The sequence below is a fragment of the Choristoneura fumiferana genome, chromosome 16, assembly GCF_025370935.1.
Source record: "Choristoneura fumiferana chromosome 16, NRCan_CFum_1, whole genome shotgun sequence".
NCBI classification, from domain to species: Eukaryota; Metazoa; Arthropoda; class Insecta; order Lepidoptera; family Tortricidae; genus Choristoneura; species Choristoneura fumiferana.
Genome location: NC_133487.1, coordinates 18836874 through 18849507, shown reverse-complemented (window position 1 = coordinate 18849507; position 12634 = coordinate 18836874). Strand labels below are relative to the sequence as shown.

The window sequence follows — 12634 nt, the reverse complement described above, 5'->3', positions numbered from 1 at the left end:
TCGTAAAGAAGAGACGAGACGGATATGAAACATTTTGAAACATCATGAAAGTTTTTATTAACATTGTTGTTAATATTCGTTTTCGTGATAAAATAATAATATATTTAATTAATTATATTATACTTTCAATCATGGTTAATTTTAATATTCACTGTATTTGTCTAATACATATCCCTTCGTGTGGCAGTTCCCGCTCCCGAGAAAAGAAATAGACGCATTATGGCGGATGTCATTTTTTATATTAGCGCATATGTGGCATCTGTCCCGTTCCGGGACACATAATTATTTCGCGCATCTGGCGGCCGCCCTGCTCCGGGAGAGTAGCTAAGGACTTTTTTAAACGTGCATTAGGCGGCTAATAAGCATTCTGCACTGCTCTAACTTATACTGAAGCTTAATTATAGAACAAGGATAGACTACACTGCAACAGCACGTCTCTCTCAGAACTAATCTTGAAACATGAGTCACTTTATAACACTGGCGGGACGCCGCCTGATAAGGCCCACATTTAGTAATGCCTACTCCTAAAAAATGTATGGAGTGAGGTGATTTTATGACTGTATGTTTTAAATTAGGGTATAGTATTGTAAACAAAATACAAATATTAATGAGAAAAAGTATCATTTATTAATTATGGTATGGTATATCAAGAATTGGAAAAAATACAATGACCATATATTTACTTTACATTATTGTTTTATTTTCACACTTTATACATATTTACCGTATGCAATATGATAGCGTACTTAATTAAGAATCTAAAATGCTACATTTTATTACGCTTTTAATACATAAAAGCAGTAAAATTTAAGTTTTTCTAAAACATCGAAGACTAGTTTAAATTGTCCTTCCTAGACCTGTGCCAGATGTGGTAAAACTTGCAAAATGGCGGCTGCCATATCTAAGCCTTTCCCCTTCTCTCCCGGAGCAGTACAGGCGCCAGATGCGCGTAAATCAGCAAAATGCGGCGCCAGGCGAAGGGATATAGTTCTATTTAGAATTTAGCGACATCTAGTGACGCGATAGTTTTAGATTTGAACAATGACGCCTCTTCGCGTCGTACGTCACCAGCAGGGCTACTCCGAAACTCGAAACTCGAAGTTCGTGTCGTGCGATCCCTCTGACACTTATACTATTTAATACGAGAGCGAGAGGGACCGCACGACACGAACTTCGAGTTTCGAGTTTCGGAGTAGCCCTGCAGCATTAATATCTGCCACAGCGGAGCGTGCAAAAATATCTGGCACGTCCTTCCGGCCCTAGAAATAGAGTCGTATCAGATGTTTATGCACGCTTGTTGTGTCAGATGTTGGTGTTGGTGACTGTACCTACGTTGCCCGCAACTTCATTTGCGTAGCAAAACGTTATTAAGTTGGGTGACACTCTTTCCCGGCCTGGATAATACCGAGTTACCGACATGGAATTACCGTCCCTGTTTTTTGTATACACGCCCAAAGAAAGTGACATTCATGAGCTTCTATGGGCGTATACACGTCGGTATCATCCGGGCCGGGAAAGAGTGCACCCGGTTATGTTAACGAGCAGGGCTACTACGAAACTCTAAACTCGAAGTTCGTGTCGTGCTGTCCCTCTCGCTCTCGTATTAAATAGTATAAAGTATAAGTGTCAAAGGGACCGCACGATACGAACTTCGAGTTTCGAGTTTCGTAGTAGCCCTGCTGTTCGCCACCCTCTAAGGCCGCCGCTGCCGTTCGCGAAAGAATTTTTCGACTCTGTTTTTTTGGTAGCAGAGATTACTTCATAGGCCCTACAAATAAACACAATTTTACCCTTGTCAATTTTTAATCGCATAATGATAAAGGTAAAAAAAAACCGTTGGTCGAGTTTTACAAGGTAATTTTAGTTTTGCCGCTTGATACTAGATGGCGTTCAATTCAAATACAGGAAGTCCTTGTTAAAATATGCATTTAATTTCTTTTCATTTAATAAGGGGCTGTTTCACCATGCATTGATTAGTGTTAACTGGCGGTTAGGTGTGATGCCGTCTCTATTTGTTTTGTTCAAATATACGGAGACGGCATCACATTTAACCGTCAGTTAACACTAATCAATGGATGGTGAAACAGCCCCTAAATGGGTGATTCCTCGGTTAATTAAGTAGTTGAAGCAAAGCGTCTCCGTTTCATCCTGAGCAAAATGCATTTGTGAGTCCAGCGAACCCACCATAAACCTATTTTTCCTACATTTCGAATTTTTCAACAGAATAGTGGTGAATAGGTGATACCGTATGGATTCTACTATCATATTCGTATGAGCTGGGTGCTTGTTTGAGACTAATATGTTTTAATGATGGTAGCTCGAGCCCCGGGATCGCCCCCTTGAGTTTTTTAGAGTTCCGTAGCCAAAATGGCAAAACCGGAACTCTTATAGTTTCGCCATGTCTGTCTGTCTGTCTGTCGGCGTCTTTGCTCAGGGACTATCAATGCTCGAATCGGAAGCTGTAATTTTGCACGAATATATTATATGTAAACTATGCCGATAAAATGGTACAATAAAAAATTTAAAAGAAATATTTTTAGAGTACCTCCCACAGACGTAAAGTGGGGGTGATTTTTATTTTCTCATCCAATCTTGTAGTGTGGGGTATCGTTGGATAGGTCTTTTAAAACCATAAGGGGGTTGCTTAAACGATTTTTCTATTCAGTGATATGTTTGCAAAATAAAATATTCAACTGCCCCCCCCCTCTAAAATCTAAACCGGTTGGTGGAAAAATTTGAAAAAATTCAGGATGGTAGTAAGTATATCAAACTTACAAGGAAAACTATACCGGTTAAGTTTTCTTGAGCAGCCTAAGGTATAAAATATACCTAAACTTGGAATATTCCGTACAAAATACGAAATCCTTAGAAAAATATTACTTATTTTTTTCGTAATGGCTACGGAACCCTATTTTGGCCGCGTCCGACACGCTCGTGACCGGTTTTGGTATTTAACATCGTGGTAAAACCGAAACACTTGCGAAGCAGTGGTATGTTTGAAAATCCCAATCCACGCGGAGCCCACGTAGGAACTATAGCTCAAGCACCTTTATCTGGGAGGAGGTATTAGTAGTACTCCTACATATAGGAGCCCACTAGAAGACGTCTTTAGGCTGGAGATGAACGAATTTAACTTTTGTCAACGTTTTAATACTGGCCGCTACATCAAATCAGCGCAAAAACCTACCTATACGTTTAAAAATGGAACTTCATTTTTTTTAACTGATCAATATACCCATTAACGAGTTTCCCTAAATCTAGACTGCCAGAGCTTGATACTATTAGCATCTCGTTCTAATAAACAAAGTACGAGAGAGATGCAATAAGAGTATTGTAAAGATGACGTCATAGAGGGAAGAGCGACGTCCCTGAGGGTTGAAGCCCTCCGTCGAATGTGCCCTCTCTACTGTATTACCTACTTGTTTTGTCTGTCAACTAATGAAATTGGGTTTTATGTTTTGAGAGGCCTCGAGAATTAGGTACGTTTCATTTTTGTTTTTTGTTTTAATTATGCAAGTGTCATTCATTATAGTTACGATAGTCGTTGTAATTCATGCTATGATAGCTCTTATGCAGAGTGATGTCAAAAAGTCGATAATGTTTTTAAGGTAAGTACCTATTTGATCACTATATTGTGGGTAGATAAGCGTTCTCATGAACCGTATTGGCTTAACAGCTGAAAATTATACATTACATACTTGTACCAGATCTGATGTCGCCCGCAACGCTGGCTGCTTAAAACTCTTTTTCATCACACTTGCTCGTAAATAGTGTCGTAACATGCAGGCTACCTTGGTTGCAGCCCCCCAAATAAAACCCTCGACCTTAATGTGCTTGTCATGAAACCCGTGGGCGGTAAATGAGTCAGTGCCCGTACCTACTTATATATGTACCCTGTGCCCGTACTAATTTTCTTGTCATGAAGCCCAAGTGTTGATGAAGGAAACAGCGCAACTTTTAGGATTATAATTATTTATTTCGCAACTATTATTTTTGTTAACAATTTGGCTTTCAATATTGACGTGTTCTAAATCAAAATCATATCTTTTCACAGACAATACATTAAAACTAATTTTCTATCTTATTGGCTGCCAGTCAGCCAACACCAAGGTCGGTAAATGAGTGTGATACTGCATGCCGTGCATGAGCGCGGCCCGCGCGGTATAAGCAATTTTTGAAAAAATATTAAGTAGTTTTTCTTTTACAAATATTACAATTTTACTCGCAAATGTGATGAAAAACATTGTATGTCGCACAGTCGCACGGGCGCTAGTACTCATTAAAGCCCTCAGTCTTCGACTTCGGGCTTCTAATAGACTCTCGTTCGTAATTCCTTATTTACCGCCCTTAAGACACAATGCACTATTATTGCTATCCCACGGGAACTATGGCATTTTCTGGGATATAAACTATTCTATGTCCGTCCCAGGGTTACAAACTATCTGCATACCAAATCTCATTTAATCGTTCAGCGGTCTAAGGCAGTTGTCTCACCGCCGGCGAGTACACGATTGGCTATCGACTAGTTCTCGCCCAAGAAACGAACAAAAGATATAAGATCCTGTGTGAGTAAAAGAGACATATATATTAATAGTTGATCGCTGGCGGTTCACACTGTCGGCGAGAACTCGCTCTTACATCTTTTGTCGCAGCGACAAGAGCTATAAAACTCGCTGAGCTATAAAACTAGCTCAGCGATACTCGCTCAGCGCTGTTAGCTTCGCGGCCGCCCGGCTCGAGCGAGTGTAGCGAGTAATCGCCCGTCGTGCTTGAACACTCGCTTTTCACTGCTCGCCCACTCGTTTCTAGTTACTCGCTCTGCTCGCTTCTCGCTCATCGTCGGCGGTGGGACAAGTGCCTAAGTGTGAAAAGTTAACAGACTCACAGATCTATATACTTTCGCATTTATAATGTTAGTATAGTAAGGTAAGAAGTAAGCAAGAATAAGGATGTGTATTTATTTCTCTGGCCGCTTTCAAAAAATCATAAAAATTAAATTAAGAGGGGTCCCATACAAGAAATGAATTATTTTACTTTTGTTCTATCTCGACAATATTTAAATATACACTTAAACTCGGAATGATATATATAGCAAAAACCGCGGCGGTCCAGAGCAAGTCTTTTGCCATTTATGTCCAACAGTGGACGTCCTACGTGTAATATTTTTCTGTATAGTTCATGTGGTGTTCAATACAGGTGATTCGGGAGATGTTAGGACCAAACCTACACATTCAGTACATTCAAGGAAATTAAATCACTACCCAGGTTGGAACCTTTGTGCTAGTAATGTTATATTGTTATTCCATACATGTGCTAAAGAAATCATGACAAAAATGATTATGAAGAGGTTCCAACCTGGGACGTAAATTAATTCCCCAACATCAACCATTTAAAACAACATTGATAATCTCACTAGTACTGGGATTTAGGGCTTGTTTAACCACTTGTCCACTAACCTAAGTGATGCCGTCTCTGTTTGTTTTGTCCGAATAAATAAAGACGGCATTACTTTTATTGAATCAGGCGTTACTTTGCGGAGGTCCATATCAATGAACTAAAAGAATTTCTTTGCTCACCCGCGACCTCACGATAGCTAAGTTTATGCAAGATATGCGTGTTCATGCAGTTCCTCCACTTCCACACTGTAAGAACACACACAAATCACACAACCCATCTATCACCACCACCACACTACACTGACGCGTTTCGAACTCAACCAGAGCTCATCTTCAGAGTGACACAACCATACACCATGCTACCAGTTGTTAGACTCAAACGCGTCAGTGTAGTGTGGTGGTGGTGATAGATGGTTTTGTGTGATTTGTGTGTGTTCTTACAGCGTGGAGGAACTGCATGAACACGCATATTTTGCATAAGCTTAGCTATCGTAAGGTCGCGGGTGAGAAAGGAAATTCTTTTAGTTCATTGGCATTACTTTATCTGACACTTAAAGTTAGTCGACAAGTGGTGAAACAGGCCCTTAAAGTATAAGTGGCATTAACTAACTGATTCCGGTGGTAGGTCACGTCTCACGTCTCCCGAATCATCATAATATAAAGCGATGTTTTTACCCGACTGCCCGAAGGAGGGTTATGTTTTTCGAGCGTATGTATGTATGTGGGTATGTATGTCCATTTCTTTGGTCCTCGCTGCAGCCTTTTAACATATGAGAGTAACATAGGGTAGGTACTTATATAATATTACTGCGAAAAAAAATATGGCGGAGGAATAAAACAAAATTGTATTGTAACAATATGGATATCAAATGAAAGCTAATAATTAGCCCATTCTGAATATTAATGGGTTATAATACTTTTAATATACCATTTTCACAGAAATATCAAAAAAGTAAAAAAAAAACATTAAATAAAAAAAAAAAAACGCGATTGCCTAATAAACTAAAAGGAAGAAAATAAGTCTAGTGGTCTAGAACTCTGTCACGTAGCTATTTAAAGTTCAACAGTACGGGACCCATTTAAATCGTAACCAGCTCAAAAATTCTTAGTAAAGTGGGCGACTTGAACTTTAAATTAGCTACATGACAGAGTATTAGACCACTTAACTTATTTTCTTCCTTTTAGTTTTTTAGGCAATTGGGTTTTTGATTTTTCTAATCCTAGTTTAAAAATTTCAATGAAATCGGCAAACCCGCAAGATAGATGGACGATCAGATAAAGATCACGCGGGAAGTAACTGCGGGTAGCATAAAACCCAAGTCCTGGAGTTCTTTGAGGATAGCCTGCCCAGCCAGTGGTCCTGATGATGATGATAATTTATTAAATGAAAGCCTATACTGGGCATTGGGTTAACCTGGTGATAAGTGGACATGATGTTGGCGGAAACCAATATAAAATCATCATTATCATCAACCGGAAGAGTTCACTGCTGAACAAACGCATCCCCCTTTTCTCGCCACTTGCATCTACCGGTTGCCCGCAAATCTCACGATGTTGTCAGTCCATCTAATGGAAGGCCTGCCAACGCTTCGTAATACAAATTATCATCAGATAATTGGTCTCTTTTCCGCGTTTCTACTCTACTCCGTATCAGTTAAGCGCACCTTTTAAACCCGATGATATTTTTCCGATCAATGACCTCAACGTGTAGCCGAGCCCTTCCAAACGATTAGTTCCAAAACTTTTCCCATCAACTGGCATCAGATCATTACCCAATGAGATGTTCCGAGCCTTAGCAAGTTTTAGTTACGGAACAACTTAGCGAAACATGTGGTTCATACACATGTCCTATTAGTACGAATTAAATCAATAGATCCGGTTCGAAGGACCATGCGGATTACTATCTACTATATTTCAGAACTAAATTATTGTTATTATTATTTTAAAATTTATGACGGTGGAAGCATTCTACACTTCCACTGAACGTAGATATAGTTTAGATATAGTTGGTGTCTAGTATTGTAACTAAGGGACCCCATACATCCCTGTATTTTTTATTATTATTTTTTGTATTTTTTTTCTTTAATTGTATAATATAGTTTTTAAGTATTTTATTTGTAATTATATGAAAAAATGACTTTCTGCCAAGTTTCTTGCGGCGCATTCTTCTTGGCAATGATGGTCTTTCCGAAAGCGCTGGTAGTTTAAAAAAATGACGTGTAAAAGTGCCCATCGCGGCCTATTCACTGAATAAATCATTTGAATTTTTGAATTATTTTTTTACTCTTTTCTGAAGAATAAAATTTTATTCACCACCTGACTGAAGGTCTTTGTACGAATATAAAAATTCCCTGGAATGTATTAAAATGTATGCAAATGTACACTAACGAGTTTAGTTAATTTTAATGGACTAACTCTCTCTTACATTTACATTTGAAATTTACCACGAGCTTTGCGGTGAAGGAAAACATCGTGAGGAAACCTGCACAAACCTGCGAAGCAATTCAATGGTGCGTGTGAAGTTCCCAATCCGCACTGGGCCCGCGTGGGAACTATAGCCCAAGCCCTCTTGTTCTGAGAGGAGGCCTGTGCCCAGCAGTGGGACGTATATAGGCTGGGATGATGATGATGAACTCTCTCTTAAATTCAGCAGACAGATAATAAACAGTTCAGATTTAAGACTTGGTTACTTTACAAAAGTAATACGAACTCCCTTTACCCCGGCGCTGGAATAACTACACAATTACAAAAGTCTGCTGAGAAACTGAGACTGAAAGGCAGACTTAAATCAGAAATACTCTTGAAAAAACAATTTAGCGGGTAATGAAATTAGTACAACACTCATTGCGAAACAGTTCTAGTGTCAAGCGGCCGGCCGGTGGAACCCCCGCTTTCCCCCATCACCCCGAAATACACCCTCGCGGGGTCCGCTATTCAGTTCGCAATCCACCCCCGCATGAAACGCACGGCGAATCCGTACTTTTCAAACCGCGATCTTTTCGGAAGTGCAATATCGAAACGTTTTTCGAAACTATGTGTTCCTTTTATTTTTAATTTGTGCCAGTGTCTTCTAGTGTTGTCAGTGTTTTGTGTTTTTTTTTTTTAAGTTTTGGCGAGTGATTTCTGACTTCGGACATCCGCATTTTGCAAACTTACGTAAGTGTTTACTGCATTGCGATGGATTATTTTAAGTTTATGGCTATTTTTTTTAAGTTAAAGTTATTACCAGTTATTCTTTGTTTGGTTAAATAATCGCACGTTTGTTATTGCTACTCGGCTGCTCGATATGACCGTGAAAACTCTTGCCATTAATATCGATTAATCAAAGCAGTTAGCTTAGTAACGTATGTATAATACCTATTCTGTAATAACCCTTCTTCGGGCAGTCGGGTAAAAACCACTATCAAATGAGTTAGTACATTTTGTGTTGATGACCTTTTAATCTTTTTAGTGTAGTAAGTAAGTAATAAGTTTAAGAAGTAGTTGTTGTTTGAAGTTCATGATTAAAATTGTACAATTTCTTCCACTACTTACCTATTTGGCCGTCAAATATTACCTAAGACATTTAAAACAATCAACTTTCATGGTGTAATTTTGATAGGTAGGTATCTTTTTAACCGACTTCAAAAAAAGGAGGAGGTTATCAATTCGGTTGTATTTTTTTTTTTTTTTTTTTAATGTTTGTTACCTCAGATCTCCGTCATTTATGAACCGATTTGAAAATTTTATTTTGAGTTCATCTAGGAATGCTTTCAATTAGGTCCCATAAGCAGCAAATTAGGATCTGATGATCGGATCTTAAGGAAATCGAGGGAACTCTTCAAATATTGTAGGGGCACCTATGGTAATTTGGATATATTTAGCAGTAACTCGTGCATTTGCTCTTGCAAATCATAATTGGTGAAGTGGAACTGATGATGAAGACCAGATTTAACCAACGGAACTACTACTATCAATAACAAGTATTTCACGGGTTAAATTTAAATTATCATGATTAATATACTTACCTAGATAAGCGACTAAGAAGAAGCTTTAAGTTAATGATTCTTTCGAACTGATCTGATGCTGAAGCCAGAAGGTAGGCAACGGAACTCTGTTATAAAACAACGTAACTAAGTCGTGTTTGGGCTTAATGGAATCGTTGTGAGATGTTTTTTGGCTACGAATCACTAAAAAGTGAGAAATAAAGAAAATTTTTAACAAAAAAGTAAAACCGACTCCAAAAAAAATAAAAAAATAACAAAAATGGAACCGACTACAAAACCTTGAAAATATTTTTCTAGGTAAGTAGGTACGTACTAGCTCGAAGTCGGTGACTCAGCACGACCCAGCAGGAGGGATTGAAACCCATAGTATGTAGGTGAGGTAGACGACTATTGTGAATTGTCCCACTCCTGCTGGCTCGTGCTGAGTCACAGACTTCGAGCTAGTACGTACCTACTTACCTAGAAAAATATTTTCAAGGGTTTTGTAGTCGGTTCCATTTTTTGTTATTTTTTTATTTTTTTGTTAGAACTGAGTATTGATTGACTTTAGATTAAGTTGAGTTGGAACATAATAGAACTTAACTTTTGATGTAATCACAATTGAATTTACTCGTAAGGTTTCATCTTACTAAGTATTTTAAATTAACACTGATCGTATTTAATTTCGATATAAACCATATATACATATTCTGTATATACAATTAACACTGAGTTATAATTATACTTACATTGTTTTAAATGTTTCATGATCTCACTAATACTCGTACTAATGCTGCTACTGCCAAAGTGTAAAGAACTTTTTCTTACACTTTTTCTTATATTTTCTTACACTGTGCTACTGCTACCCGGGGCTTAATTACGTAAACACATTGAGAAATTTTGCCGTGTAGGGTAGGGTAGGTAGGGTGTAAGTATGCCGTAGTTCGGCTTGGTGTATGCGGTATAGGGTAGGTGGTGAAGCACCCATCACAGAAAGACAAAGAGACGGGTTCGATTCAGCGTTTGGCGTGGGTGTTTATTATCATATCATCGTTAATTAACTGTGTATGTAATTTGGGATTCCCGTGGCAACTTAGTATAATCCCGATTTTTTTTCAACTGCTGGGGGGCTATTACGAAATTCGAAAATCGAAGTTTGTACCATCGTCCCTCTCACTCTCGTATTAAGTAAATATAAGTGTCAGCGGGACAGCAAGACACGAAGTTCGAATTTCGCACTTCGTAGTATAAGCCCTACATCAAAATGGGTTAGGTACAGTCACTCACCAGCATTAATATCTGCCACAGCGGAGCGTGCAAAAATATCTGACACGTCCTTCCGACCCTGGAAATAGAGTCGTATCAGATATTTATGCACGCTCGTCGTGTCAGATATTGGTGCTTGGTGACTGTACTGCGAAGCCGAGGGTAGAGTATATAGTAGGTAAATGTAGTTTGGCATCTTTCCACGAGTATGTGGCATCTTTACGACAGAGAACTTAGGCATAGTGCGAATAATTTTATTATGCTACTTGCCTTCCGACAGGAAGGGTTAGGTTTTTGAAATAAAATGAAGCCTGAATTTAAAAATGGTTTTCGCAAATCTATATCGCTCTACCTACTTTATTAAGAACCATCCACCACCACACTACGCTGACGCGTTTCGAACTCAATCAGAGTTCATCCTAAAGGTGCGTCTACGCTAGGCGAACCGAGCACTAGCCGAACACAATTCGTCTGATGTGGACCGACTTACAAGCCTCGAACGAGCGCGCTGCGAGCGGTTTCGTTCGTGCTCGGCTGCGTTCCGCCAGTTGTCAGTTTTTTGACGAACACAAAGGGATTTGCTTCGCGCTCGCAGTGCTCGAGGAAAGTGCTCGTTGTAGGTTCGTTGTACGTCCACACTTGACGCCGCGAACGACGAAGCCGGGAACTCTAGCTCTAGCGTAGACCCACCTTAATAACTATCCAATAATATCCTACGCTATCCCATATTCTTAGTTTTTTTTAGCCTTAGTGCTTTGACCTATGGCCTCTCAAGTGGAGGGTTGTGAGAATATTTCGGAATTCCACGCGAAATAAATTTGAAATTACCATGAGAGTTGTGAAGGAAAACATGTGTATATATGCGCACACCAGCAAAAAAAAAATGTTGTGGGGTGAAGTTTCCAATTCTCACTGGGTCCGCATGCCATGGGAAGTACGGCCCAAGATCTCGAAGAGGAGAAGGCCCTGTGCCATGTACCTCGCGAGCGAGTCTGTCTTATACATTTTCAAACCCCATCATGGATCCGCCATCGAACCTACTCACAAAATTTCAAGAGAATCGGTTAAGAAATTTGACCTCCAGAAAACAATAGACAACCTGACATACAAAAGTATTTCAGTCTAAGGTGAAACGGAGGCACTTCGCGCTCTTTCGGTCAATAATGTTTAGGACACGATTCAGTTTAATAATTCCTGAACAATTAAGTAGATTTATTGTAATGGTCTAGCCGTTCTCATTCCCGGGATTCAGGCGTATCTATGTTAATGTGCTCTATATTTCTCTATGGCGCGTTTAGAGCATAGACATTCTAAGAGTGGTTGTCTAAGCTCGAAGTATGCTAATTATTATTGCCAGTATCACAGATGGGGTAAACTGGGACAAACTCAGCTTATTTTGTTCATCATCATCATCCAAGTCTCTATGTCACAGGGAAATGGCTAAACTAGAAATTTGAACAACAAAAAGCAGGTCGATAAAATGGGGATTTATTTTATCATTTCCCTAGACAAAAACAGTCATTTGATCAAAAACCTAAACCCGTGTAGAGAAATGACAAAATTGGTAAAAACGGCAACTTGTTTTTGCATTTCACCAGATTTGCGTAGTGAACCCTGTTACGCGTCAGTGAATTGACGAAACAAATTGTCTTTAATAATTAACCCCTTAAACTTACCTAATTTCATCTAAATCTGACCAGTGGAAGTACCTAGATCAAAATTAACTTGCAAACAAATATACCAAAGAGGTGAATAAAGAGTTTGTAAAAAGCTCATCTGTGCTGTAGCGTTTATCAATGTAAATAAAAGCAATTAAATTGCAATGTTTTCGCTTCACGCCTGACGTGATTCGTGGACTATGGGAGTGCGTCAGACTGTGATTCCGCCAAATAAATTTTGCTATATTTATGGATGAATCAGTCAGTCACAACAACCGCTTCGACTTTCAGGGCCTACGCAGGGCCGTCTTAAGGTCTCTACCCCTTAGAATCCATACTAATATTATAA

The 12634-nt window shown here is 39.1% G+C and overlaps 1 protein-coding gene across 1 annotated transcript in view; it reads left to right on the top strand.

Annotated features, from left to right (window-relative positions):
• Positions 1–8346: 8346 nt before the first annotated feature.
• gogo (thrombospondin-1 like protein golden goal) overlaps positions 8347–12634 on the top strand; it is a 533136-nt gene continuing 528848 nt past the window's right edge. The window contains exon 1 of the mRNA XM_074099288.1: positions 8347–8552. The gene's annotated coding sequence lies outside the window, so the exon portion shown is untranslated. The remainder of the gene's footprint in view (positions 8553–12634) is intronic.